Source organism: Carassius carassius, chromosome 8 (assembly GCF_963082965.1).
Source record: "Carassius carassius chromosome 8, fCarCar2.1, whole genome shotgun sequence".
Lineage (NCBI taxonomy): Eukaryota > Metazoa > Chordata > Actinopteri > Cypriniformes > Cyprinidae > Carassius > Carassius carassius.
Window position 1 is genome coordinate 34204441 of NC_081762.1, and position 25719 is coordinate 34230159.

Here is a 25719-nt window from a genome sequence, read left to right on the forward strand (position 1 = left end):
CTTAAAGATCGGCTGTTGTTGGTGAGCGGTTCACTCTCAAACGAGTCCAAGGCGTTAATCTCACACTACACTCATTCACACGCTATCAGACACACACACATTCCATTCAGATCCGCACATTTGTTTTATTGCTTATTCGTGCTTTTTGATTAAGTTGAATGCCTTATCGTTGATCTTTAAAGTTTTGCATTTTGTTTGAGTATTCAACCACGAAATGTGAATTAAAAATGTTTTTTCCTCTTTCTCTTTTGGTTATATGTAAAGTTTGGCGTGAATATGGACACACGAATCTGCCAGTGTTGACGCCCAGCTAGAGTGTGACCAGTATGACCTGGGATTTCCTTTATAGCGTTTGTGATTGTGTGAACACTGATTTGGAACTGAGAAATTTAACTGTTACGTTAAGAACTATATCTATCTATTTCTTTATTTACTGTTTGTTTGGTTGTTTTTTTCAAAATAAGTATTTTTTTTATAATGTTTATGGACATTATGCAATAAATTCCAACTTGTTTTGAAATACTTGTTTTTGTATGTAATCAGTGGTTTTCTTTTGCTATCCTGGGTTGTTTGATTTTTGTCAGTTTTAGAAAACTGTCTGGCGCCCGAATTTGTCGTTAAAAAAATAATAATTTAAGTTTAGGGCAGCCACCACCACTGTTACAGAGTGGCGCCCGACAAGGGACTTGAACACAATTGAGTGTGAATACGTGACTACTTGTGAATGTGAATTTGCATTGACTTATTGAATTTAATTTTTTTCTTTACTTGAATTGTTATTTTCTTTTTGTATTTACATAATTGGGAAGTTTTGAATTTTGGAACTTAAGTGTGGGAATCCTTTTTGCTACACCTGTTAATTTTCTCAAACCTGGGAATTTTGAACTTCCTGTTAACCGAATTTTCTTGGTTGCCACACATTTTTTTTTTATTTTTTTTTTTTGAAATCGTAATGAAGAGCAACTTTAATTGAAACCTATTATCTGACTGCAGTGAGGATTTATTGTGTAATTTGTGACCTCAACGTGATTGGTGATCTGTGACTAATTACCCTGATTTATGCTTTCCAAAAAAAAAAAAAAAAAATTTTTTTTTTCTTTTTTGATTGACTTTTTTGACAATTGTTTTGAGACACTTGCTTAATGTTGTGAACTGTGAACTACATTTGTACAATTAAAAGGCAAGGTAAATTATATGAATTAACTGACATACACACTACTGATTTGCAACACTTTTATTGCATCATTTATTGATATTATATTTCATTTACATAATCATGGCAGAGCATCCTTCCCCACACTCAACCTTTGTCGAAATGGAGGCTCCGGATGTGGCCACCCCTAATTGGCCACCTATGTACCGTCCAGCTCCTCAGGAATCCTATGCTCCAACTTTCTGCCACATGCCCACCCAGTTCAGTCGCATTGTGCAGCCAGGACCACATGTGCAGTTTGTGTCCACACCTTTGGGAGGCAGCATTCCAAATCATCCTTTCCCACGGGAACCAAGACCTCCAGAACCCATGCAATTATGCACTCCATCACCTGGGACATCATCTCCAGCCGCTGCTTCACCACCACCTTCTTCATCTTCAGGGGTACAGTATGACCTGCCTAGAACTCTCCCAACACCTGGAAGAGAGATTGGTCAACTCACTGCACGAGCACAAGGTAACTGGGACCAGTTGCATGATTTCATGACCAAACAAGAGAAAGCTGTAACTGAACTCACTAATGAATTCAAGTCCAACTCGTCCAGCCATGAGAGCCAGATCACTAAACTCGCTGGAAAGATGGACGAAATCAAGCAACAACTCTCCACTACATTATCTGCAAACAAGCAGCAAGCTGAAACTGAGTCTGATCAGACAATTAAAGCTATGAAAATGATGATGGCTCAGGAACTCCAAAAGGTAGAGAATACCTTAGTGGGAGAAGTGCGCTTTATGGTGCAACAGTTGCAGTCTGAGATTCAACAGGACATTCAATCAGTTCAACAGCACTTTAAGAAGGATTCTAATCAACTGCTGGAAAAAAGTAGTCAATTGACATTACTCACTGACAAATTGTCCACAAACATGAAAGAACTGCAAACTAAAATGGAAGCAAAGTTTGAGAGTCAAGAAAAAAGAATAACTGACCTGAGTGGGAAAAGTATTTCTCTTCATAACCCCTTATCTCAATCACCATCACAAGTGACTCATCCAGCAGCCCCTGCTACTGCTGTTAAAACTGACCACATCAAGCTAACATTTCCCGCATTTGGAAGGCCAGCTGACGACCCAGATCCTTTGTTGTACATAACACGATGTCAAGACTTTCTTGCTGTACATCCTCTAATGGACGCTGATATCTTGGCCACCTTCAGGACAGTTTTATATGGCACTGCGCGTGACTGGTGGGAAGTGGCAAGATCATCTGTCACAACATGGAGTGAGTTTCAGTCTGTTTTTCTTGCTGCTTTTCTAGCTGAGGACTATGAAGATGAGTTGGCTGAACGTGTCCGCCATCGGATTCAAGGCGAAAAGGAGTCCATAAGGGATTTTGCTTTCACCAACAGAGCTCTCTGTCAAAGATGGAAACCAAGTTTAACTGAAGCAGACATAGTTAAGATGATCCTTAAAAACATAAAACCTTACCTCGCTAGTCATCTTCGTAGCCATGTAACCACTGTGGAAGAGTTGGTTCGACTGGGTCACCAACTGGAGAAAGACCATGAAACACAGAAGCAGTGTGACAGCATAGCTGGTTCCAAAACTGTTGTCGCATCACCCAGAGGGATGACTCCTGTCCAACCTGCTGTACAATGTTGGCGATGTAGAGGACTTCACGCACCAGGTACATGCCCTCACTTTACTTCTCCAGCTCAATCAACCCCGTCTTCAGGTTATAAGCCACCTAGCAACAAATGGAATTTCCAGTCACCCAAGCCACCTGGCCAACCTTCCAACAATTCAGTGTCTTCAACAACTATGAAGAATTCTCAAACACCCCCAGGTAAACCCATTTCCACCATTACAGCTAGAAGTACATCATCTACTCCTATCAATCCTGTCAGCGTGCCTCAACAGTTAATTGTGCCTGTTAGTGTTGGCTCATGGAAGGGAAAAGCCATTGTGGACACAGGTGCAAGCTATACCCTTATCTATGAGTTTCTCTGGAAGAACATTGCTCAATCACCCCATGATCTCCAACCCTGGACACTTGGACCTTTGTATCTTGCTAACGGTGAAGCAGAGGTTCCTCTTGGATGGCTGAATGTCTCAATTAATATTCATGACAAAGTATTCACCATACCAGCTGCAGTTCTAGCACCCAGGGCTCTGTCATATTCAGTAGTCCTGGGCCTGGATTTCATCTTCTTTAGTGGTTTACAAATAAGTGTAATCGACAAAAAGTATACCTTCAAATCTACTCCTGATGTGGAACACCCATTCCAACCAGGCTATGCAAGTGTACCTGAGAACAGACCCAGAAAAGGAAAGCAACAAGGTAATACCAACCAGAGTATCTCTCTCTTGAGTTCAATCCCTCCCCCTCAACCCAAATTTACATTCAGCACAGATGACATGGACATAAAAAACTTTATTGACAGTGCAGTAAATGGAGCCCACTTACCGGCTGATGGAAAATGCCAGCTACGTCAAGTCCTGGAGGCCAATCCAGAGGTATGTACACTCAGACCAGGTCGCACTGATGTTCTCCAACATCGTATTTACCTCACCCAACAAGTACCAATAAAACAACGACCCTATCGCATGTCCCCTGCCAAACAAGCTGTTGTGGAGAAACAACTGGAAGAAATGTTGAGTGCAGGCATTGTGAAACCTTCTCATTCAGGTTGGGCCTCACCTGTCGTCCTTGTCCCAAAAAAAGATGGGAGTCTCCGGTTTTGTGTAGACTACCGTAAGGTAAATGCTGTTACGGAAAGTGACGCATACCCACTGCCAAACATCGCAGAGATATTGGAATCTCTTTCTGGAGCTGCTATTTTTTCAACCATTGATCTGAATAGCGGTTACTGGCAGGTGACCATGGACCCTGAAAGTACAGCGAAGACAGCATTTATTACACCATTTGGATTATTTCCAGTTTAATGTAATGCCATTTGGATTGAAAAATGCCCCAGCTCCCTTCCAAAGATTAATGGAAATGGTTTTGGGCGAACTACGTGGTCACAATTGCTTTGTGTACATAGATGACATTATCATCTATTCCCCAACCATTGAACAGCACTTCCTTGACATCCAGAGTGTCTTATACAAGCTGAAAAAAGCAGGCCTGACTATCAACCTTAAAAAAAGCAAATTCTGTCTGCAGGAACTAGCGTTCCTAGGCCATGTCGTGAGTATTCAAGGCATCTCTGCTGATTCCAGCAAAGTTGAAGTTATTCGTTCTTACCCAATTCCAAGAAACCTCAAGGAGGTCCAGCGATTCCTTGGTTTAGCCGGGTGGTACCACCGGTTTGTCCCATTCTTTTCCCAGATCGCTGAACCCCTCAATGCCCTGAAGAAGAAGGACAGAGTTTTCCAGTGGACGCCGCAATGTCAGCAGGCTTTTGAGCAGTTGAAAATAAGCTTGATGACACCTCCCATTCTGGGACACCCAAATTTACAGCACCCTTTCATTGTCTACACAGATGCTAGTGAGACCGGTCTGGGCGCTGTGCTGACACAGAAGGACCATGAGAAAGAGGAAGTCATAGCTTATGCTAGCAGAGCTTTGAACAAAGCTAAAGTGAATTATTCTGCAACAGAAAAAGAATGCTTGGCAGTAGTTTTGGGTTCTGGAGAAGTGGCAGCATTATCTGGAACACAAGTTGTTTACTGTTGTTACGGATCACTCTGCACTGCAGTGGGTGATGGGGTCCACCAAGACCTCAAGTCGTTTAATCAGATGGGCCCTACGACTGCAAAGATTCGATTTCATTGTTGAATACCGGAAGGGAAAGCTAAATGTGGCACCTGACGCTCTCTCTCGAATCCCCATCAGAGTGGGTTGCAACTTGTATGCCAGCCACAAGGAGTCAGAGGATCTCCCAATCTCTCTGGATAAGATCTGGGAAGAACAACATAAAGACACCGTAATCATGAAAATTTTGCAGACCATGGCAGAAGGTGATGACAACCTGAAAGGACAATATGAAGTACTGGAAGACAAGCTTTACCGTAAAGCTCACCTGGCTGACAACCAGCTGCATTATCGTGTTTGTGTTCCTAGTAGCCTCATTCAACAGGTACTTCAGCATTATCATGCTAGCCCCTTGAGTGGCCATGGAGGAATATTCAAGACCTATAAGAGAATTCAAGAAGTGGCTTTCTGGCCAGGAATGTGGAATGATGTCAAGAAATGGGTAAAGAGATGTGTAAAATGTCAACTACTTAAGAGTGACAATCAAAAACCTGCTGGCAAACTGCAACACACCACTGTCACTCACCCCAATGAAATGTTGGGTGTGGACATAATGGGGCCTTTGCCGTGTAGTTCCAGCCGAAATGCATATCTCTTAGTCTTCATCGACTACTTCACTCGATGGGTTGAGATGTTCCCCATGCGAAATGCCAATGCACAAACGGTTGCTGCCATTTTCAGGAAGGAGATTCTGACCAGATGGGGTGTGCCTGATTTCTTGCTGTCTGATAGGGGTACACAATTTGTTTCGTCTGTATTTAAGGATGTCTGCGAAAAATGGAAGGTAACTCCTAAACTGACAACTGCATACCATCCTCAGACCAACATGACTGAGAGAGTCAACCGCACACTTAAATACATGATAGCGGCATACCTAGATGAAAATCACAACAAGTGGGATCAATATTTATCAGAGTTCAGATTTGCCATCAATTCTGCTGTCCAAGAGACCATAGGGATGACTCCAGCGGAACTGCAACTGGGAAGAAAGCTACAGAGTCCAATGGACAAATTTCTCCGAGGTAAAAATCTCAATCCTGATGTGCCAGCATACGATGTTGTTCATTGTTTAACCCAGCTTCAATCCAAAGCTATGGAAAACAGCAAAAAGGCTCATGTTAGACAAACAAGAAATTACAACAAACACAGACGAGAACTAACATTTAAAAAAGAAGATCGTGTGTGGATACGGAACTTTCCACAATCTAGTGCAAAAGCTAAATTCACTGCTAAACTAGCAAGTAAATGGAAAGGTCCTTACCGTGTAATAAAACAGCTGGGTCCACTGAATTACCGTGTTGCACTGGAGACTACTGGAGAAGATGTTCGAACAACCCATGTGTGCAATATGAAAATGTGCTACCCGACAGCCGAAGAGTTAGAGTCCCAAAGTAAGGAAAAACTCCTAAAAATATTCCAAGACAACTCTGATGAAGAAGATGAGTTTCTGGGATTTTAACACTCCCAAATAAACAACCATGGGTTGTTTTTTTTCAGGGGGGGAAGAGCGTGTGACAGTGCAGTAAACTATACAGCCATGTTTACGTTTACTTTCACTTTCACTTTTAACGGAAAGGGTGGAGTGAGTAATTAATGGCGGAAAGGGAAATGGAGGTGAGGCCTATTTAGTCAGGTGGAAGGAGGACACGTCATCGGGGTATGTTTCGATTCGTGAGAAGGAGAGTGAAGTAAATGGTTACCATGTGGAGTGGAAGGCGGCGTTTGTTTGAACTGAGGCTTCCCGCGCACGCTGTCTGATGCGACGTGGAGTCTGGCGATTCCATAGCGACGCACCTTAAAGATCGGCTGTTGTTGGTGAGCGGTTCACTCTCAAACGAGTCCAAGGCGTTAAACTTCCTTCCTGGAGCCAGACGAGGTCCAACTACACTCTCCAGTTTGCGATTCTGTCCGCCAAAATTGGTCAGTGTGCCCGACGCGCAATCTCACACTACACTCATTAACACGCTATCAGACACACACACATTCCATTCAGATCCGCACATTTGTTTTATTGCTTATTCGTGCTTTTTGATTAAGTTCAATGCCTTATCGTTGATCTTTAAAGTTTTGCATTTTGTTTGAGTATTCAACCACGAAATGTGAATTAAAAATGTTTTTTCCTCTTTCTCTTTTGGTTATATGTAAAGTTTGGCGTGAATATGGACACACGAATCTGCCAGTGTTGACGCCCAGCTAGAGTGTGACCAGTATGACCTGGGATTTCCTTTATAGCGTTTGTGATTGTGTGAACACTGATTTGGAACTGAGAAATTTAACTGTTACGTTAAGAACTATATCTATCTATTTCTTTATTTACTGTTTGTTTGGTTGTTTTTTTCGAAATAAATATTTTTTTTTTATAATGTTTATGGACATTATGCAATAAATTCCAACTTGTTTTGAAATACTTGTTTTTGTATGTAATCAGTGGTTTTCTTTTGCTATCCTGGGTTGTTTGATTTTTGTCAGTTTTAGAAAACTGTCTGGCGCCCGAATTTGTCGTTAAAAAAATAATAATTTAAGTTTAGGGCAGCCACCACCACTGTTACACTGTGTTCCTAATTAATGTTGTTCAGTTGCATTGACACAATCCTTTTTGTTTAAAGCGCAATTTAAAAAAAAAAAAAAAAAAGAGTCCAAACAATGACCCCTGCAACGGGTAGTGTTCCAAATGTTATGCGACTTTAGCTAATGATGGATCCATCCGGAATTTGACGGTGCTAGGGCTGTGTCAGCGTCAGAAAAAGCCATGCATTGTTCAGTTATGTCGGTGCAGTAGCGTCGGTTGGGGGAGAAACGGCAGCATGCGCAGCTCCTCGTTAGTATAGTGGACAGTATCTCCACCTGTCACGCGGAAGACCGGGGTTCGATTCCCCGACGGGGAGAGCTAGTTCTTTTCGGCTTCCGAACGATCCATCCAAAAGTTTTGGGAGGAGCCACAGGTCACAGAAGGAGTTCTGCTTCGACATCAGCCCGAGCCAAAAGAGATGCGTTGGCCGGGAATCGAACCCGGTTCGACTGCTTGGAAGGCAGCTATGCTCACCACTATACCACCAACACAGTCAGCAGTCAGCCACTTGCGCCGTCGCTAAGAAGGCTCAAAGTGCACGAGTCGCCGATAGGGCTAGAGGAGCTGATGAGATCTTTGTTTGGACCCGTCACTAAAGAGAGCCTTCCAGAATTTGCATCCCGTCACGTACAAGAAAGTGCTGCATTCCCATGCCAGCTAAATAAACACTAAGTGCTGACAGCGCAAACGCAGAGAGTGCAAATACAGACGATGACCAGTGGCACGCCCTCCTGCAGCGTGTTGGCGGACGGCCAAATTGATTCTGCTATTGCATTTTGATGTAGCTCTGTCCTCGGTCCACCAATAACCACAAGCCCAATCAAGGCAATCTCTTTCTCATGCCTCCATCTGAAAAGTTGGAGAAAATCTTATATGAATAAAAGAGTCTTTTAAAGAAATCCCTTATTCCGAGGTCACCGTAGCCACCAGATCCATTCTGTATCCAGATCAGTGGGCCGCTTCAGTCACCCGGATCCAGTCAGTATCCAGACAAGATGGTGGATCAACACCTAGGAAGGACCTCTATGGCCCTGAAACACAGCGGAGACCGGGACAACTAGATGAGCCCCAGATACAGATCCCCTGTAAAGACCTTGTCTCAGACGACCACCAGGACAAGACCACAGGAAACAGATGATTCTTCTGCACAGTCTGACTTTTCTGCAGCCTGGAGCTGATTTGCTGGTTTCTTCTGACCAGAGGGGAACTGTCTCCCCGACTGAGCCTGGTTTCTCACCGGGTTTTTTCTCCATTTTTTCACTGATCGAGTTTTGGTTCCTTGCCTCTGTCGCCTCTGGCAGGCATAGCTGGGGACACTTCATGTACAGCGATATTGTTGACTTGATTGCAAATTATTGCACAGTTACTATTTAAACTGAACTTAGCTGAATGATGACATCACCGATTTCAATGACGAAATGCCTTTAACTGTCATTTTGCTTTATTGACGCACTGTTGTGACAGTGCAGTAAACTATACAGCCATGTTTACGTTTACTTTCACTTTTAACGGAAAGGGTGGAGTGAGTAATTAATGGCGGAAAGGGAAATGGAGGTGAGGCCTATTTAGTCAGGTGGAAGGAGGACACGTCATCGGGGTATGTTTCGATTCGTGAGAAGGAGAGTGAAGTAAATGGTTACCATGTGGAGTGGAAGGCGGCGTTTGTTTGAACTGAGGCTTCCCGCGCACGCTGTCTGATGCGACGTGGAGTCTGGCGATTCCATAGCGACGCACCTTAAAGATCGGCTGTTGTTGGTGAGCGGTTCACTCTCAAACGAGTCCAAGGCGTTAATCTCACACTACACTCATTCACACGCTATCAGACACACACACATTCCATTCAGATCCGCACATTTGTTTTATTGCTTATTCGTGCTTTTTGATTAAGTTGAATGCCTTATCGTTGATCTTTAAAGTTTTGCATTTTGTTTGAGTATTCAACCACGAAATGTGAATTAAAAATGTTTTTTCCTCTTTCTCTTTTGGTTATATGTAAAGTTTGGCGTGAATATGGACACACGAATCTGCCAGTGTTGACGCCCAGCTAGAGTGTGACCAGTATGACCTGGGATTTCCTTTATAGCGTTTGTGATTGTGTGAACACTGATTTGGAACTGAGAAATTTAACTGTTACGTTAAGAACTATATCTATCTATTTCTTTATTTACTGTTTGTTTGGTTGTTTTTTTCAAAATAAGTATTTTTTTTTATAATGTTTATGGACATTATGCAATAAATTCCAACTTGTTTTGAAATACTTGTTTTTGTATGTAATCAGTGGTTTTCTTTTGCTATCCTGGGTTGTTTGATTTTTGTCAGTTTTAGAAAACTGTCTGGCGCCCGAATTTGTCGTTAAAAAAATAATAATTTAAGTTTAGGGCAGCCACCACCACTGTTACAGAGTGGCGCCCGACAAGGGACTTGAACACAATTGAGTGTGAATACGTGACTACTTGTGAATGTGAATTTGCATTGACTTATTGAATTTAATTTTTTTCTTTACTTGAATTGTTATTTTCTTTTTGTATTTACATAATTGGGAAGTTTTGAATTTTGGAACTTAAGTGTGGGAATCCTTTTTGCTACACCTGTTAATTTTCTCAAACCTGGGAATTTTGAACTTCCTGTTAACCGAATTTTCTTGGTTGCCACACATTTTTTTTTTATTTTTTTTTTTGAAATCGTAATGAAGAGCAACTTTAATTGAAACCTATTATCTGACTGCAGTGAGGATTTATTGTGTAATTTGTGACCTCAACGTGATTGGTGATCTGTGACTAATTACCCTGATTTATGCTTTCCAAAAAAAAAAAAAAAAAATTTTTTTTTTCTTTTTTGATTGACTTTTTTGACAATTGTTTTGAGACACTTGCTTAATGTTGTGAACTGTGAACTACATTTGTACAATTAAAAGGCAAGGTAAATTATATGAATTAACTGACATACACACTACTGATTTGCAACACTTTTATTGCATCATTTATTGATATTATATTTCATTTACATAATCATGGCAGAGCATCCTTCCCCACACTCAACCTTTGTCGAAATGGAGGCTCCGGATGTGGCCACCCCTAATTGGCCACCTATGTACCGTCCAGCTCCTCAGGAATCCTATGCTCCAACTTTCTGCCACACGCCCACCCAGTTCAGTCGCATTGTGCAGCCAGGACCACATGTGCAGTTTGTGTCCACACCTTTGGGAGGCAGCATTCCAAATCATCCTTTCCCACGGGAACCAAGACCTCCAGAACCCATGCAATTATGCACTCCATCACCTGGGACATCATCTCCAGCCGCTGCTTCACCACCACCTTCTTCATCTTCAGGGGTACAGTATGACCTGCCTAGAACTCTCCCAACACCTGGAAGAGAGATTGGTCAACTCACTGCACGAGCACAAGGTAACTGGGACCAGTTGCATGATTTCATGACCAAACAAGAGAAAGCTGTAACTGAACTCACTAATGAATTCAAGTCCAACTCGTCCAGCCATGAGAGCCAGATCACTAAACTCGCTGGAAAGATGGACGAAATCAAGCAACAACTCTCCACTACATTATCTGCAAACAAGCAGCAAGCTGAAACTGAGTCTGATCAGACAATTAAAGCTATGAAAATGATGATGGCTCAGGAACTCCAAAAGGTAGAGAATACCTTAGTGGGAGAAGTGCGCTTTATGGTGCAACAGTTGCAGTCTGAGATTCAACAGGACATTCAATCAGTTCAACAGCACTTTAAGAAGGATTCTAATCAACTGCTGGAAAAAAGTAGTCAATTGACATTACTCACTGACAAATTGTCCACAAACATGAAAGAACTGCAAACTAAAATGGAAGCAAAGTTTGAGAGTCAAGAAAAAAGAATAACTGACCTGAGTGGGAAAAGTATTTCTCTTCATAACCCCTTATCTCAATCACCATCACAAGTGACTCATCCAGCAGCCCCTGCTACTGCTGTTAAAACTGACCACATCAAGCTAACATTTCCCGCATTTGGAAGGCCAGCTGACGACCCAGATCCTTTGTTGTACATAACACGATGTCAAGACTTTCTTGCTGTACATCCTCTAATGGACGCTGATATCTTGGCCACCTTCAGGACAGTTTTATATGGCACTGCGCGTGACTGGTGGGAAGTGGCAAGATCATCTGTCACAACATGGAGTGAGTTTCAGTCTGTTTTTCTTGCTGCTTTTCTAGCTGAGGACTATGAAGATGAGTTGGCTGAACGTGTCCGCCATCGGATTCAAGGCGAAAAGGAGTCCATAAGGGATTTTGCTTTCACCAACAGAGCTCTCTGTCAAAGATGGAAACCAAGTTTAACTGAAGCAGACATAGTTAAGATGATCCTTAAAAACATAAAACCTTACCTCGCTAGTCATCTTCGTAGCCATGTAACCACTGTGGAAGAGTTGGTTCGACTGGGTCACCAACTGGAGAAAGACCATGAAACACAGAAGCAGTGTGACAGCATAGCTGGTTCCAAAACTGTTGTCGCATCACCCAGAGGGATGACTCCTGTCCAACCTGCTGTACAATGTTGGCGATGTAGAGGACTTCACGCACCAGGTACATGCCCTCACTTTACTTCTCCAGCTCAATCAACCCCGTCTTCAGGTTATAAGCCACCTAGCAACAAATGGAATTTCCAGTCACCCAAGCCACCTGGCCAACCTTCCAACAATTCAGTGTCTTCAACAACTATGAAGAATTCTCAAACACCCCCAGGTAAACCCATTTCCACCATTACAGCTAGAAGTACATCATCTACTCCTATCAATCCTGTCAGCGTGCCTCAACAGTTAATTGTGCCTGTTAGTGTTGGCTCATGGAAGGGAAAAGCCATTGTGGACACAGGTGCAAGCTATACCCTTATCCATGAGTTTCTCTGGAAGAACATTGCTCAATCACCCCATGATCTCCAACCCTGGACACTTGGACCTTTGTATCTTGCTAACGGTGAAGCAGAGGTTCCTCTTGGATGGCTGAATGTCTCAATTAATATTCATGACAAAGTATTCACCATACCAGCTGCAGTTCTAGCACCCAGGGCTCTGTCATATTCAGTAGTCCTGGGCCTGGATTTCATCTTCTTTAGTGGTTTACAAATAAGTGTAATCGACAAAAAGTATACCTTCAAATCTACTCCTGATGTGGAACACCCATTCCAACCAGGCTATGCAAGTGTACCTGAGAACAGACCCAGAAAAGGAAAGCAACAAGGTAATACCAACCAGAGTATCTCTCTCTTGAGTTCAATCCCTCCCCCTCAACCCAAATTTACATTCAGCACAGATGACATGGACATAAAAAACTTTATTGACAGTGCAGTAAATGGAGCCCACTTACCGGCTGATGGAAAATGCCAGCTACGTCAAGTCCTGGAGGCCAATCCAGAGGTATGTGCACTCAGACCAGGTCGCACTGATGTTCTCCAACATCGTATTTACCTCACCCAACAAGTACCAATAAAACAACGACCCTATCGCATGTCCCCTGCCAAACAAGCTGTTGTGGAGAAACAACTGGAAGAAATGTTGAGTGCAGGCATTGTGAAACCTTCTCATTCAGGTTGGGCCTCACCTGTCGTCCTTGTCCCAAAAAAAGATGGGAGTCTCCGGTTTTGTGTAGACTACCGTAAGGTAAATGCTGTTACGGAAAGTGACGCATACCCACTGCCAAACATCGCAGAGATATTGGAATCTCTTTCTGGAGCTGCTATTTTTTCAACCATTGATCTGAATAGCGGTTACTGGCAGGTGACCATGGACCCTGAAAGTACAGCGAAGACAGCATTTATTACACCATTTGGATTATTTCCAGTTTAATGTAATGCCATTTGGATTGAACAATGCCCCAGCTCCCTTCCAAAGATTAATGGAAATGGTTTTGGGCGAACTACGTGGTCACAATTGCTTTGTGTACATAGATGACATTATCATCTATTCCCCAACCATTGAACAGCACTTCCTTGACATCCAGAGTGTCTTATACAAGCTGAAAAAAGCAGGCCTGACTATCAACCTTAAAAAAAGCAAATTCTGTCTGCAGGAACTAGCGTTCCTAGGCCATGTCGTGAGTATTCAAGGCATCTCTGCTGATTCCAGCAAAGTTGAAGTTATTCGTTCTTACCCAATTCCAAGAAACCTCAAGGAGGTCCAGCGATTCCTTGGTTTAGCCGGGTGGTACCACCGGTTTGTCCCATTCTTTTCCCAGATCGCTGAACCCCTCAATGCCCTGAAGAAGAAGGACAGAGTTTTCCAGTGGACGCCGCAATGTCAGCAGGCTTTTGAGCAGTTGAAAATAAGCTTGATGACACCTCCCATTCTGGGACACCCAAATTTACAGCACCCCTTCATTGTCTACACAGATGCTAGTGAGACCGGTCTGGGCGCTGTGCTGACACAGAAGGACCATGAGAAAGAGGAAGTCATAGCTTATGCTAGCAGAGCTTTGAACAAAGCTGAAGTGAATTATTCTGCAACAGAAAAAGAATGCTTGGCAGTAGTTTGGGCTCTGGAGAAGTGGCAGCATTATCTGGAACACAAGTTGTTTACTGTTGTTACGGATCACTCTGCACTGCAGTGGGTGATGGGGTCCACCAAGACCTCAAGTCGTTTAATCAGATGGGCCCTACGACTGCAAAGATTCGATTTCATTGTTGAATACCGGAAGGGAAAGCTAAATGTGGCACCTGACGCTCTCTCTCGAATCCCCATCAGAGTGAGTTGCAACTTGTATGCCAGCCACAAGGAGTCAGAGGATCTCCCAATCTCTCTGGATAAGATCTGGGAAGAACAACATAAAGACACCGTAATCATGAAAATTTTGCAGACCATGGCAGAAGGTGATGACAACCTGAAAGGACAATATGAAGTACTGGAAGACAAGCTTTACCGTAAAGCTCACCTGGCTGACAACCAGCTGCTTTATCGTGTTTGTGTTCCTAGTAGCCTCATTCAACAGGTACTTCAGCATTATCATGCTAGCCCCTTGAGTGGCCATGGAGGAATATTCAAGACCTATAAGAGAATTCAAGAAGTGGCTTTCTGGCCAGGAATGTGGAATGATGTCAAGAAATGGGTAAAGAGATGTGTAAAATGTCAACAACTTAAGAGTGACAATCAAAAACCTGCTGGCAAACTGCAACACACCACTGTCACTCACCCCAATGAAATGTTGGGTGTGGACATAATGGGGCCTTTGCCGTGTAGTTCCAGCCGAAATGCATATCTCTTAGTCTTCATCGACTACTTCACTCGATGGGTTGAGATGTTCCCCATGCGAAATGCCAATGCACAAACGGTTGCTGCCATTTTCAGGAAGGAGATTCTGACCAGATGGGTTGTGCCTGATTTCTTGCTGTCTGATAGGGGTACACAATTTGTTTCGTCTGTATTTAAGGATGTCTGCGAAAAATGGAAGGTAACTCCAAAAACTGACAACTGCATACCATCCTCAGACCAACATGACTGAGAGAGTCAACCGCACACTTAAATACATGATAGCGGCATACCTAGATGAAAATCACAACAAGTGGGATCAATATTTATCAGAGTTCAGATTTGCCATCAATTCTGCTGTCCAAGAGACCATAGGGATGACTCCAGCGGAACTGCAACTGGGAAGAAAGCTACAGAGTCCAATGGACAAACTTCTCAGAGGTAAAAATCTCAATCCTGATGTGCCAGCATACGATGTTGTTCATTGTTTAACCCAGCTTCAATCCAAAGCTATGGAAAACAGCAAAAAGGCTCATGTTAGACAAACAAGAAATTACAACAAACACAGACGAGAACTAACATTTAAAAAAGAAGATCGTGTGTGGATAAGGAACTTTCCACAATCTAGTGCAAAAGCTAAATTCACTGCTAAACTAGCAAGTAAATGGAAAGGTCCTTACCGTGTAATAAAACAGCTGGGTCCACTGAATTACCGTGTTGCATTGGAGACTACTGGAGAAGATGTTCGAACAACCCATGTGTGCAATATGAAAATGTGCTACCCGACAGCCGAAGAGTTAGAGTCCCAAAGTAAGGAAAAACTCCTAAAAATATTCCAAGACAACTCTGATGAAGAAGATGAGTTTCTGGGATTTTAACACTCCCAAATAAACAACCATGGGTTGTTTTCTTTCAGGGGGGGAAGAGCGTGTGACAGTGCAGTAAACTATACAGCCATGTTTACGTTTACTTTCACTTTCACTTTTAACGGAAAGGGTGGAGTGAGTAATTAATGGCGGAAAGGGAAATGGAGGTGAGGCCTATTTAGTCAGGTGGAAGGAGGACACGTCATCGGGGTATGTTTCGATTCGTGAGAAGGAGAGTGAAGTAAATGGTTACCATGTGGAGTGGAAGGCGGCGTTTGTTTGAACTGAGACTTCCCGCGCACGCTGTCTGATGCGACGTGGAGTCTGGCGATTCCATAGCGACGCACCTTAAAGATCGGCTGTTGTTGGTGAGCGGTTCACTCTCAAACGAGTCCAAGGCGTTAAACTTCCTTACTGGAGCCAGACGAGGTCCAACTACACTCTCCAGTTTGAGATTCTGTCCGCCAAAATTGGTCAGTGTGCCCGACGCGCAATCTCACACTACACTCATTCACACGCTATCAGACACACACACATTCCATTCAGATCCGCACATTTGTTTTATTGCTTATTCGTGCTTTTTGATTAAGTTGAATGCCTTATCGTTGATCTTTAAAGTTTTGCATTTTGTTTGAGTATTCAACCACGAAATGTGAATTAAAAATGTTTTTTCCTCTTTCTCTTTTGGTTATATGTAAAGTTTGGCGTGAATAAGGACACACGAATCTGCCAGTGTTGACGCCCAGCTAGAGTGTGACCAGTATGACCTGGGATTTCCTTTATAGCGTTTGTGATTGTGTGAACACTGATTTGGAACTGAGAAATGTAACTGTTACGTTAAGAACTATATCTATCTATTTCTTTATTTACTGTTTGTTTGGTTGTTTTTTTCAAAATAAGTTTTTTTTTTTATAATGTTTATGGACATTATGCAATAAATTCCAACTTGTTTTGAAATACTTGTTTTTGTATGTAATCAGTGGTTTTCTTTTGCTATCCTGGGTTGTTTGATTTTTGTCAGTTTTAGAAAACTGTCTGGCGCCCGAATTTGTCGTTAAAAAAATAATAATTTAAGTTTAGGGCAGCCACCACCACTGTTACACTGTGTTCCTAATTAATGTTGTTAAGTTGCATTGACACAATCCTTTTTGTTTAAAGCGCAATTTAAAAAAAAAAAAAAAAAGAGTCCAAACAATGACCCCTGCAACGGGTAGTGTTCCAAATGTTATGCGACTTTAGCTAATGATGGGTCCATCCGGAATTTGACGGTGCTAGGGCTGTGTCAGCGTCAGAAAAAGCCATGCATTGTTCAGTTATGTCGGTGCAGTAGCGTCGGTTGGGGGAGAAACGGCAGCATGCGCAGCTCCTCGTTAGTATAATGGACAGTATCTCCACCTCTCACGCGGAAGACCGGGGTTCGATTCCCCGACGGGGAGAGCTAGCTCTTTTCGGCTTCCGAACGATCCATCCAAAAGTTTTGGGAGGAGCCACAGGTCACAGAAGGAGTTCTGCTTCGACATCAGCCCGAGCCAAAGGACATGCGTTGGCCGGGAATCGAACCCGGGTCAACTGCTTGGAATGCAGCTATGCTCACCACTATACCACCAACACAGTCAGCAGTCAGCCACTTGCGCCGTCGCTAAGAAGGCTCAAAGTGCACGAGTCGCCGATAGGGCTAGAGGAGCTGATGAGATCTTTGTTTGGACCCGTCACTAAAGAGAGCCTTCCAGAATTTGCATCCCGTCACGTACAAGAAAGTGCTGCATTCCCATGCCAGCTAAATAAACACTAAGTGCTGACAGCGCAAACGCAGAGAGTGCAAATACAGACGATGACCAGTGGCACGCCCTCCTGCAGCGTGTTGGCGGACGGCCAAATTGATTCTGCTCTTGACATTTCGCACCCAAAAATACAGGTCACTCGCAAAAGTTCCCCTCCACGGAAATCTTTAGTAAAAGGCGAAAGATTTATGCGACAATGAAGAGAAACACGAGCTGTGTCTACGACCCCTCGGGCCTGTGCGCTGCCTCTGGTAAACCACTACGCTCGCCAAGGGTCATCAACGGTGACGACGCCTGCCCACATGCGTTTCGTCAGCCCCCCCCCACTCCAAAAGGGAGGAGTAAAACTCACAAAAGTCCCCTCGGTCCACCAATAACCACTAGCCAAATCAAGGCAATCTCTTTCTCATGCCTCCATCTGAAAAGTTGGAGAAAATCTTATATGAATAAAAGAGTCTTTTAAAGAAATCCCTTATTCCGAGGTCACCGTAGCCACCAGATCCAGTCTGTATCCAGATCAGTGGGCCGCTTCAGTCACCCGGATCCAGTCAGTATCCAGACAAGATGGTTGATCAACACCTAGAAAGGACCTCTATGGCCCTGAAACACCTCTAGCCCTATCGGACAACTAGATGAGCCCCAGATACAGATCCCCTGTAAAGACCTTGTCTCAGACGACCACCAGGACAAGACCACAGGAAACAGATGATTCTTCTGCACAGTCTGACTTTTCTGCAGCCTGGAGCTGATTTGCTGGTTTCTTCAGACCAGAGGAGAACTGTCTCCCCGACTGAGCCTGGTTTCTCAACGGGTTTTTTCTCCATTTTTTCACCGATCGAGTTTTGGTTCCTTGCCTCTGTCGCCTCTGGCAGGCATAGCTGGGGACACTTCATGTACAGCGATATCGTTGACTTGATTGCAAATTATTGCACAGATACTATTTAAACTGAACTTAGCTGAATGATGACATCACCGATTTCAATGACGAAATGCCTTTAACTTTCATTTTGCTTTATTGACAAACTGTGTTCCTAATTAATGTTGTTCAGTTGCATTGACACAATCCTTTTTGTTTAAAGCGCAATTTAAAAAAAAAAAAAAAAAAAGAGTCCAAACAATGACCCCTGCAACGGGTAGTGTTCCTCGTTAGTATAGTGGACAGTATCTCCACCTGTCACGCAGAAGACCGGGGTTCGATTCCCCGACGGGGAGAGCTAGCTGTTTTCGGCTTCCGAACGATCCATCCAAAAGTTTTGGGAGGAGCCACAGGTCACAAAAGGAGTTCTGCTTCGACATCAGCCCGAGCCAAAGGACATGCGTTGGCCGGGAATCGAACCCGGGTCAACTGCTTGGAAGGCAGCTATGCTCACCACTATACCACCAACACAGTCAGCAGTCAGCCACTTGCTGCCGTCGCTAAGAAGGCTCAAAGTGCACGAGTCGCTGATAGGGCTAGAGGAGCTGATGAGATCTTTGTTTGGACCCGTCACTAAAGAGAGCCTTCCAGAATTTGCATCCCGTCACGTACAAGAAAGTGCTGCATTCCCATGCCAGCTAAATAAACACTAAGTGCTGACAGCGCAAACGCAGAGAGTGCAAATACAGACGATGACCAGTGGCACGCCCTCCTGCAGCGTGTTGGCGGACGGCCAAATTGATTCTGCTCTTGACATTTCGATGTAGCTCTGCTGTGAGCAGAGCACCCAAAAATACAGGTCACTCGCAAAAGTTCCCCTCCACGGAAATCTTTAGTAAAAGGCGAAAGATTTATGCGATAATGAAGAGAAACTCGAGCTGTGTCTACGACCCCTCGGGCCTGTGGGCTGCCTCTGGTAAACCACTACGCTCGCCAAGGGTCATCAAGGGTGACGACGCCTGCCCACATGCGTTTCGTCAGCCCCCCCCCACTCCAAAATGGAGGAGTAAAACTCACAAAAGTCCCCTCGGTCCACCAATAACCACAGCCCAAAACAAGGCAATCTCTTTCTCATGCCTCCATCTGAAAAATTGGAGAAAATCTTATATGAATAAAAGAGTCTTTTAAAGAAATCCCTTATTCCGAGGTCACCGTAGCCACCAGATCCAGTCTGTATCCAGATCAGTGGGCCGCTTCAGTCACCCGGATCCAGTCAGTATCCAGACAAGATGGTTGATAAACACCTAGAAAGGACCTCTATGGCCCTGAAACACCTCTAGCCCTATCGGACAACTAGATGAGCCCCAGATACAGATCCCCTGTAAAGACCTTGTCTCAGACGACCACCAGGACAAGACCACAGGAAACAGATGATTCTTCTGCACAGTCTGACTTTTCTGCAGTCTGGAGCTGATTTGCTGGTTTCTTCTGACCAGAGGAGAACTGTCTCCCCGACTGAGCCTGGTTTCTCACCGGGTTTTTTCTCCATTTTTTCACCGATCGAGTTTTGGTTCCTTTGGTTCCTCCTTTGGTTCCAGATACTATTTAAACTGAACTTAGCTGAATGATGACATCACCGATTTCAATGACGAAATGCCTTTAACTGTCATTTTGCTTTATTGACGCACTGTGTTCCTAATTAATGTTGTTCAGTTGCATTGACACAATCCTTTTTGTTAAAAGCGCAATTTAAAAAAAAAAAAAAAAAAAAAAAAAGAGTCCAAACAATGACCCCTGCAACGGGTAGTGTTCCAAATGTTATGCGACTTTAGCTAATGATGGGTCCATCCGGAATTTGACGGTGCTAGGGCTGTGTCAGCGTCAGAAAAAGCCATGCATTGTTCAGTTATGTCGGTGCAGTAGCATCGGTTGGGGGACAAACGGCAGCTTGCGCAGCTACTCGTTAGTATAGTGGACAGTATCTCCGCATGTCACGCGGAAGACCGGGGTTCGATTCCCCGACGGGGAGAGCTAGTTCTTTTCGGCTTCCGAACGATCCATCCAAAAGTTTTGGGAGGAGCCACAGGTCACAGAAGGAGTTCTGCTTCGACATCAGCCCGAGCAAAAGGACATGCGTTGGCCGGGAATCGAACCCGGGTCAACTGCTTTGAAGGCAGCTATGCTCACCACCATACCACCAACGCAGTCAGCAGTCAGCCACTTGCGCCGTCGCTAAGAAGGCTCGAAGTGCACGAGTCGCCGATAGGGCTAGAGGAGCTGATGAGATCTTTGTTTGGACCCGTCACTAAAGAGAGCCTTCCAGAATTTGCATCCCGTCACGTACAAGAAAGTGCTGCCTTCCTATGCCAGCTAAATAAACACTAAGTGCTGACAGCGCAAACGCAGAGAGTGCAAATAAAGACGATGACCAGTGGCACACCCTCCTGCAGCGTGTTGGCGGACGGCCAAATTGATTCTGCTCTTGACATTTCGATGTAGCTCTGCTGTGAGCAGAGCACCCAAAAATACAGGTCACTCGCAAAAGTTCCCCTCCACGGAAATCTTTAGTAAAAGGCGAAAGATTTATGCGATAATGAAGAGAAACTCGAGCTGTGTCTACGACCCCTCGGGCCTGTGCGCTGCCTATGGTAAACCACTACGCTCGCCAAGGGTCATCAAGGGTGACGACGCCTGCCCAGATGCGTTTCGTCAGCCCCCCCCCCACTCCAAAAGGGAGGAGTAAAATTCACAAAAGTCCCCTCGGTCCACCAATAACCACAAGCCAAATCAAGGCAATCACTTTCTCATGCCTCCATCTGAAAAGTTGGAGAAAATCTTATATGAATAAAAGAGTCTTTTAAAGAAATCCCTTATTCCGAGGTCACCGTAGCCACCAGATCCAGTCTGTATCCAGATCAGTGGGCCGCTTCAGTCACCCGGATCCAGTCAGTATCCAGACAAGATGGTTGATCAACACCTAGAAAGGACCTCTATGGCCCTGAAACACCTCTAGCCCTATCGGACAACTAGATGAGCCCCAGATACAGATCCCCTGTAAAGACCTTGTCTCAGACGACCACCAGGACAAGACCACAGGAAACAGATGATTCTTCTGCACAGTCTGACTTTTCTGCAGTCTGGAGCTGATTTGCTGGTTTCTTCTGACCAGAGGAGAACTGTCTCCCCGACTGAGCCTGGTTTCTCACCGGGTTTTTTCTCCATTTTTTCACCGATCGAGTTTTGGTTCCTTGCCTCTGTCGCCTCTGGCAGGCATAGCTGGGGACACTTCATGTACAGCGATATCGTTGACTTGATTGCAAATTATTGCACAGATACTATTTAAACTGAACTTAGCTGAATGATGACATCACCGATTTCAATGACGAAATGCCTTTAACTGTCATTTTGCTTTATTGACGCACTGAGGAGTAAAACTCACAAAAGTCCCCTCGGTCCACCAATAACCACAAGCCCAATCAAGGCAATCTCTTTCTCATGCCTCCATCTGAAAAGTTGGAGAAAATCTTATATGAATAAAAGAGTCTTTTAAAAAAATCCCTTATTCCGAGTTCACCGTAGCCACCAGATCCAGTCTGTATCCAGATCAGTGGGCCTCTTCAGTCACCCGGATCCAGTCAGTATCCAGACAAGATGGTGGATCAACACCTAGAATGGACCTCTATGGCCCTGAAACACAGCGGAGACCGGGACAACTAGATGAGCCCCAGATACAGATCCCCTGTAAAGACCTTGTCTCAGACGACCACCAGGACAAGACCACAGGAAACAGATGATTCTTCTGCACAGTCTGACTTTTCTGCAGCCTGGAGCTGATTTGCTGGTTTCTTCTGACCAGAGGAGAACTGTCTCCCCGACTGAGCCTGGTTTCTCACCGGGTTTTTTCTCCATTTTTTCACCGATCGAGTTTTGGTTCCTTGCCTCTGTCGCCTCTGGCAGGCATAGCTGGGGACACTTCATGTACAGCGATATCTTGATTGGTTGACTTGGTTGCAAATTATTGCACAGATACTATTTAAACTGAACTTAGCTGAATGATGACATCACCGATTTCAATGACGAAATGCCTTTAACTGTCATTTTGCTTTATTGACGCACTGTTTTCCTAATTAATGTTGTTCAGTTGCATTGACACAATCCTTTTTGTTTAAAGCGCAATTTAAAAAAAAAAAAAAAAAAAAAGAGTCCAAACAATGACCCCTGCAACGGGTAGTGTTCCAAATGTTATGCGACTTTAGCTAATGATGGGTCAATCCGGAATTTGACGGTGCTAAGGCTGTGTCAGCGTCAGAAAAATCCATGCATTGTTCAGTTATGTCGGTGCAGTAGCGTCGTTTGGGGGAGAAACAGCAGCATGCGCAGCTCCTTGTTAGTATAGTGGACAGTATCTCCGCCTGTCACGCGGAAGACCGGGGTTCGATTCCCCGACGGGGAGAGCTAGCTCTTTTCGGCTTCCGAACGATCCATCCAAAAGTTTTGGGAGGAGCCACAGGTCACAGAAGGAGTTCTGCTTCGACATCAGCCCGAGCCAAAGGACATGCGTTGGCCAGGAATCGAAACCAGGTCAAGTGCTTGGAAGGCAGCTATGCTCACCACTATACCACCAACGCAGTCAGCAGTCAGCCACTTGCGCCGTCGCTAAGAAGGCTCGAAGTGCACGAGACGCCGATAGGGCTAGAGGAGCTGATGAGATCTTTGTTTGGACCCGTCACTAAATGGAGACTTCTAGAGTTTGCATCCCATCACGTACAAGAAAGTGCTGCCTTCCCATGCCAGCTAAATAAACACTAAGTGCTGACAGCGCAAACGCAGAGAGTGCAAATACAGACGATGACCAGTGGCACGCCCTCCTGCAGCGTGTTGGCGGACGGCCAAATTGATTCTGCTCTTGGCATTTCGATGTAGCTCTGCTGTGAGCAGAGCATCCAAAAATACAGGTCACTCGCAAAAGTTCCCCTAAACGGAAATCTTTAGTAAAAGGCGAATGATTTATGCGACAATGAAGAGAAACTCGAGCTGTGTCTACGACCCCTCGGGCCTGTGCGCTGCCTCTGGTAAACCACTACGCTCGCCAAGGGTCATCAAGGGTGACGACGCCTGCCCACATGCGTTTCGTCAGCCCCCCCCCACTCCAAAAGGGAGGAGTAAAACTCACAAAAGTTCCCTCGGTCCACCAATAACCACAAGCCCAATCAAGGCAATCTCTTTCTCATGCCTCCATCTGAAAAGTTTGGAGAAAATCTTATATGAATAAAAGAGTCTTTTAAAAAAATCCCTTATTCCGAGGTCACCGTAGCCACCAGATCCAGTCTGTATCCAGATCAGTGGGCCTCTTCAGTCACCCGGATCCAGTCAGTATCCAGACAAGATGGTGGATCAACACCTAGAAAGGACCTCTATGGCCCTGAAACACAGCGGAGACCGGGACAACTAGATGAGCCCCAGATACAGATCCCCTGTAAAGTCCTTGTCTCAGACGACCACCAGGACAAGACCACAGGAAACAGATGATTCTTCTGCACAGTCTGACTTTTCTGCAGCCTGGAGCTGATTTGCTGGTTTCTTCTGACCAGAGGAGAACTGTCTCCCCGACTGAGCCTGGTTTCTCACCGGGTTTTTTGTCCATTTTTTCACCGATCGAGTTTTGGTTCCTTGCCTCTGTCGCCTCTGGCAGGCATAGCTGGGGACACTTCATGTACAGCGATATCGTTGACTTGATTGCAAATTATTGCACAGATACTATTTAAACTGAACTTAGCTGAATGATGACATCACCGATTTCAATGACGAAATGCCTTTAACTGTCATTTTGCTTTATTGTCGCACTGTGTTCCTAATTAATGTTGTTCAGTTGCATTGACACAATCCTTTTTGTTTAAAGCGCAATTTAAAAAAAAAAAAGAGTCCAAACAATGATTCTGCAACGGGTAGTGTTCCAAATGTTATGCGACTTTAGCTAATGATGGGTCAATCCGGAATTTTTTTATTTTTTTTTTTTTTTTTTTATAATTGTTTTTATTATGCATGAGCAAAGAAAGACAAAGAGACAAAACAATAAACAACCTTGTCAACCTGGTTTTCCATCCAAGTCTATCCAAGTATTAACCAATACTAAACAATATCCTCTGTGCAATAGGGGGGGAATAAAAAAAAAAAAAAAAAAAAAATAAATAAATAAATAAAATAATTCACAATAAACATTCCCCTTCACTTTATACATACAGCACTTTTCTTTCCCTCTTCCCCCCTCCCTTTTTTAAAAAATTAGAACAAACATAAACAAAACAAGCTAACAAACCAAAGTAATAACAATAATAATAATGATGTCTCATTTACACACACACACACACACACACACACACACACAAATTACACTGGTGGTGCTCCTTGGGTGAACTGTTGAGAGAGAGAGAAAAAAAAAGAAAAAAATAACTTAACATTGCCATGTTAAATTTACAAACAAATAAAAATAAAATACAAAATAAATTAAGGTAGCGTTGGGCTAATTACAGGGCATCAAATATTGGTTTCCACACCGAATTAAACTGTTTTTGTTTATTTTTGTCCACTGACAGAGTTTTCTCGATGTTTAGATAATATTTCATTACATTTTTCCATTTATCCAAACCTGGGGTATCTGTGTTTTTCCAATTTTGTAACAACAGTCTCTTATAGACTAAAGAGGAGAATATTAACTGCCATCCCATAGGATATTTCATTTTTGTTACATTTTGAAGTAAACAAGCTTCTGGTGTAAATACAAATCTCTGCTTACAGATGTTAGAGAGCCATCTCTCAATATCAAACCAGGTTTTCTTTATTTTTTCACAGTACCAAAATGAATGAGTGAGATAATCACTACTACCGCATTTTAAGCAGGTGGGGGGGGGGGGATGCATCAAACTTATGAATTCTGTCCCTACTATAATAAATTCTAGTCATTAGCTTATATTGAATCAATCTAAGATTTTTGTTGGATGTGACTTTATATGTTAAATTCAAGCACTCCTTCCATTTTGTTTTAGCATTGAAGTCCTTTATATCTCTATCCCATCCTTCATATATCTTGCTTAGCAGATTACAATTGATTACGACATTATTGAGATAATCATACATAACACTTATACATTTTTTCTTTTTCTTACTTTCTTCCCAAAGGGTCTTTATCTTTTCAGGAACATCATTCAGTTCTCTTTGACCCAGATTTTTAACTGCATATATTTAAATATCTCTGAATCTTTTAATTTAAATTTATCTTTCAGTGTATCAAATGAGGATATATTATTTAAGCAAATATTATCTGATAATGTTTCGATACCTCCATTCATCCAAGTTTTCCACATTAATTTAGTACCTTGAATTCTAACAGACGGATTGTTCCAAATCTTAATATGTGTTGGAGTGCCGATCTCCATCCCTAAAATCTGCTTAGTTTTTTTCCACATATTTAATGTACTATTGACAACAAAGTTATCAGTCTTTACTTTTTTCTTG

General features: G+C 43.5%; 5 non-coding genes across 5 annotated transcripts; 1 reads left to right on the forward strand and 4 right to left on the reverse strand.

Annotated features, from left to right (window-relative positions):
- Nucleotides 1-17454: 17454 nt before the first annotated feature.
- Nucleotides 17455-17566, reverse strand: LOC132146103 (U5 spliceosomal RNA). Its single transcript, XR_009434850.1, has one exon. It is a non-coding gene; the product is annotated as a U5 spliceosomal RNA (small nuclear RNA).
- A 1466-nt stretch (nt 17567-19032) lies between these two features.
- Nucleotides 19033-19147, reverse strand: LOC132146148 (U5 spliceosomal RNA). The gene has a single exon (XR_009434889.1). It is a non-coding gene; the product is annotated as a U5 spliceosomal RNA (small nuclear RNA).
- Nucleotides 19148-20704: 1557 nt separating this feature from the next.
- LOC132146153 (U5 spliceosomal RNA) lies at nt 20705-20819 on the reverse strand. Its single transcript, XR_009434892.1, has one exon. It is a non-coding gene; the product is annotated as a U5 spliceosomal RNA (small nuclear RNA).
- Nucleotides 20820-22588: 1769 nt separating this feature from the next.
- On the forward strand, nt 22589-22660 carry trnad-guc (transfer RNA aspartic acid (anticodon GUC)). The gene has a single exon. It is a non-coding gene; the product is annotated as a tRNA-Asp (tRNA).
- A 468-nt stretch (nt 22661-23128) lies between these two features.
- On the reverse strand, nt 23129-23243 carry LOC132146110 (U5 spliceosomal RNA). Its single transcript, XR_009434857.1, has one exon. It is a non-coding gene; the product is annotated as a U5 spliceosomal RNA (small nuclear RNA).
- Between the last annotated feature and the right edge of the window lie 2476 nt (nt 23244-25719).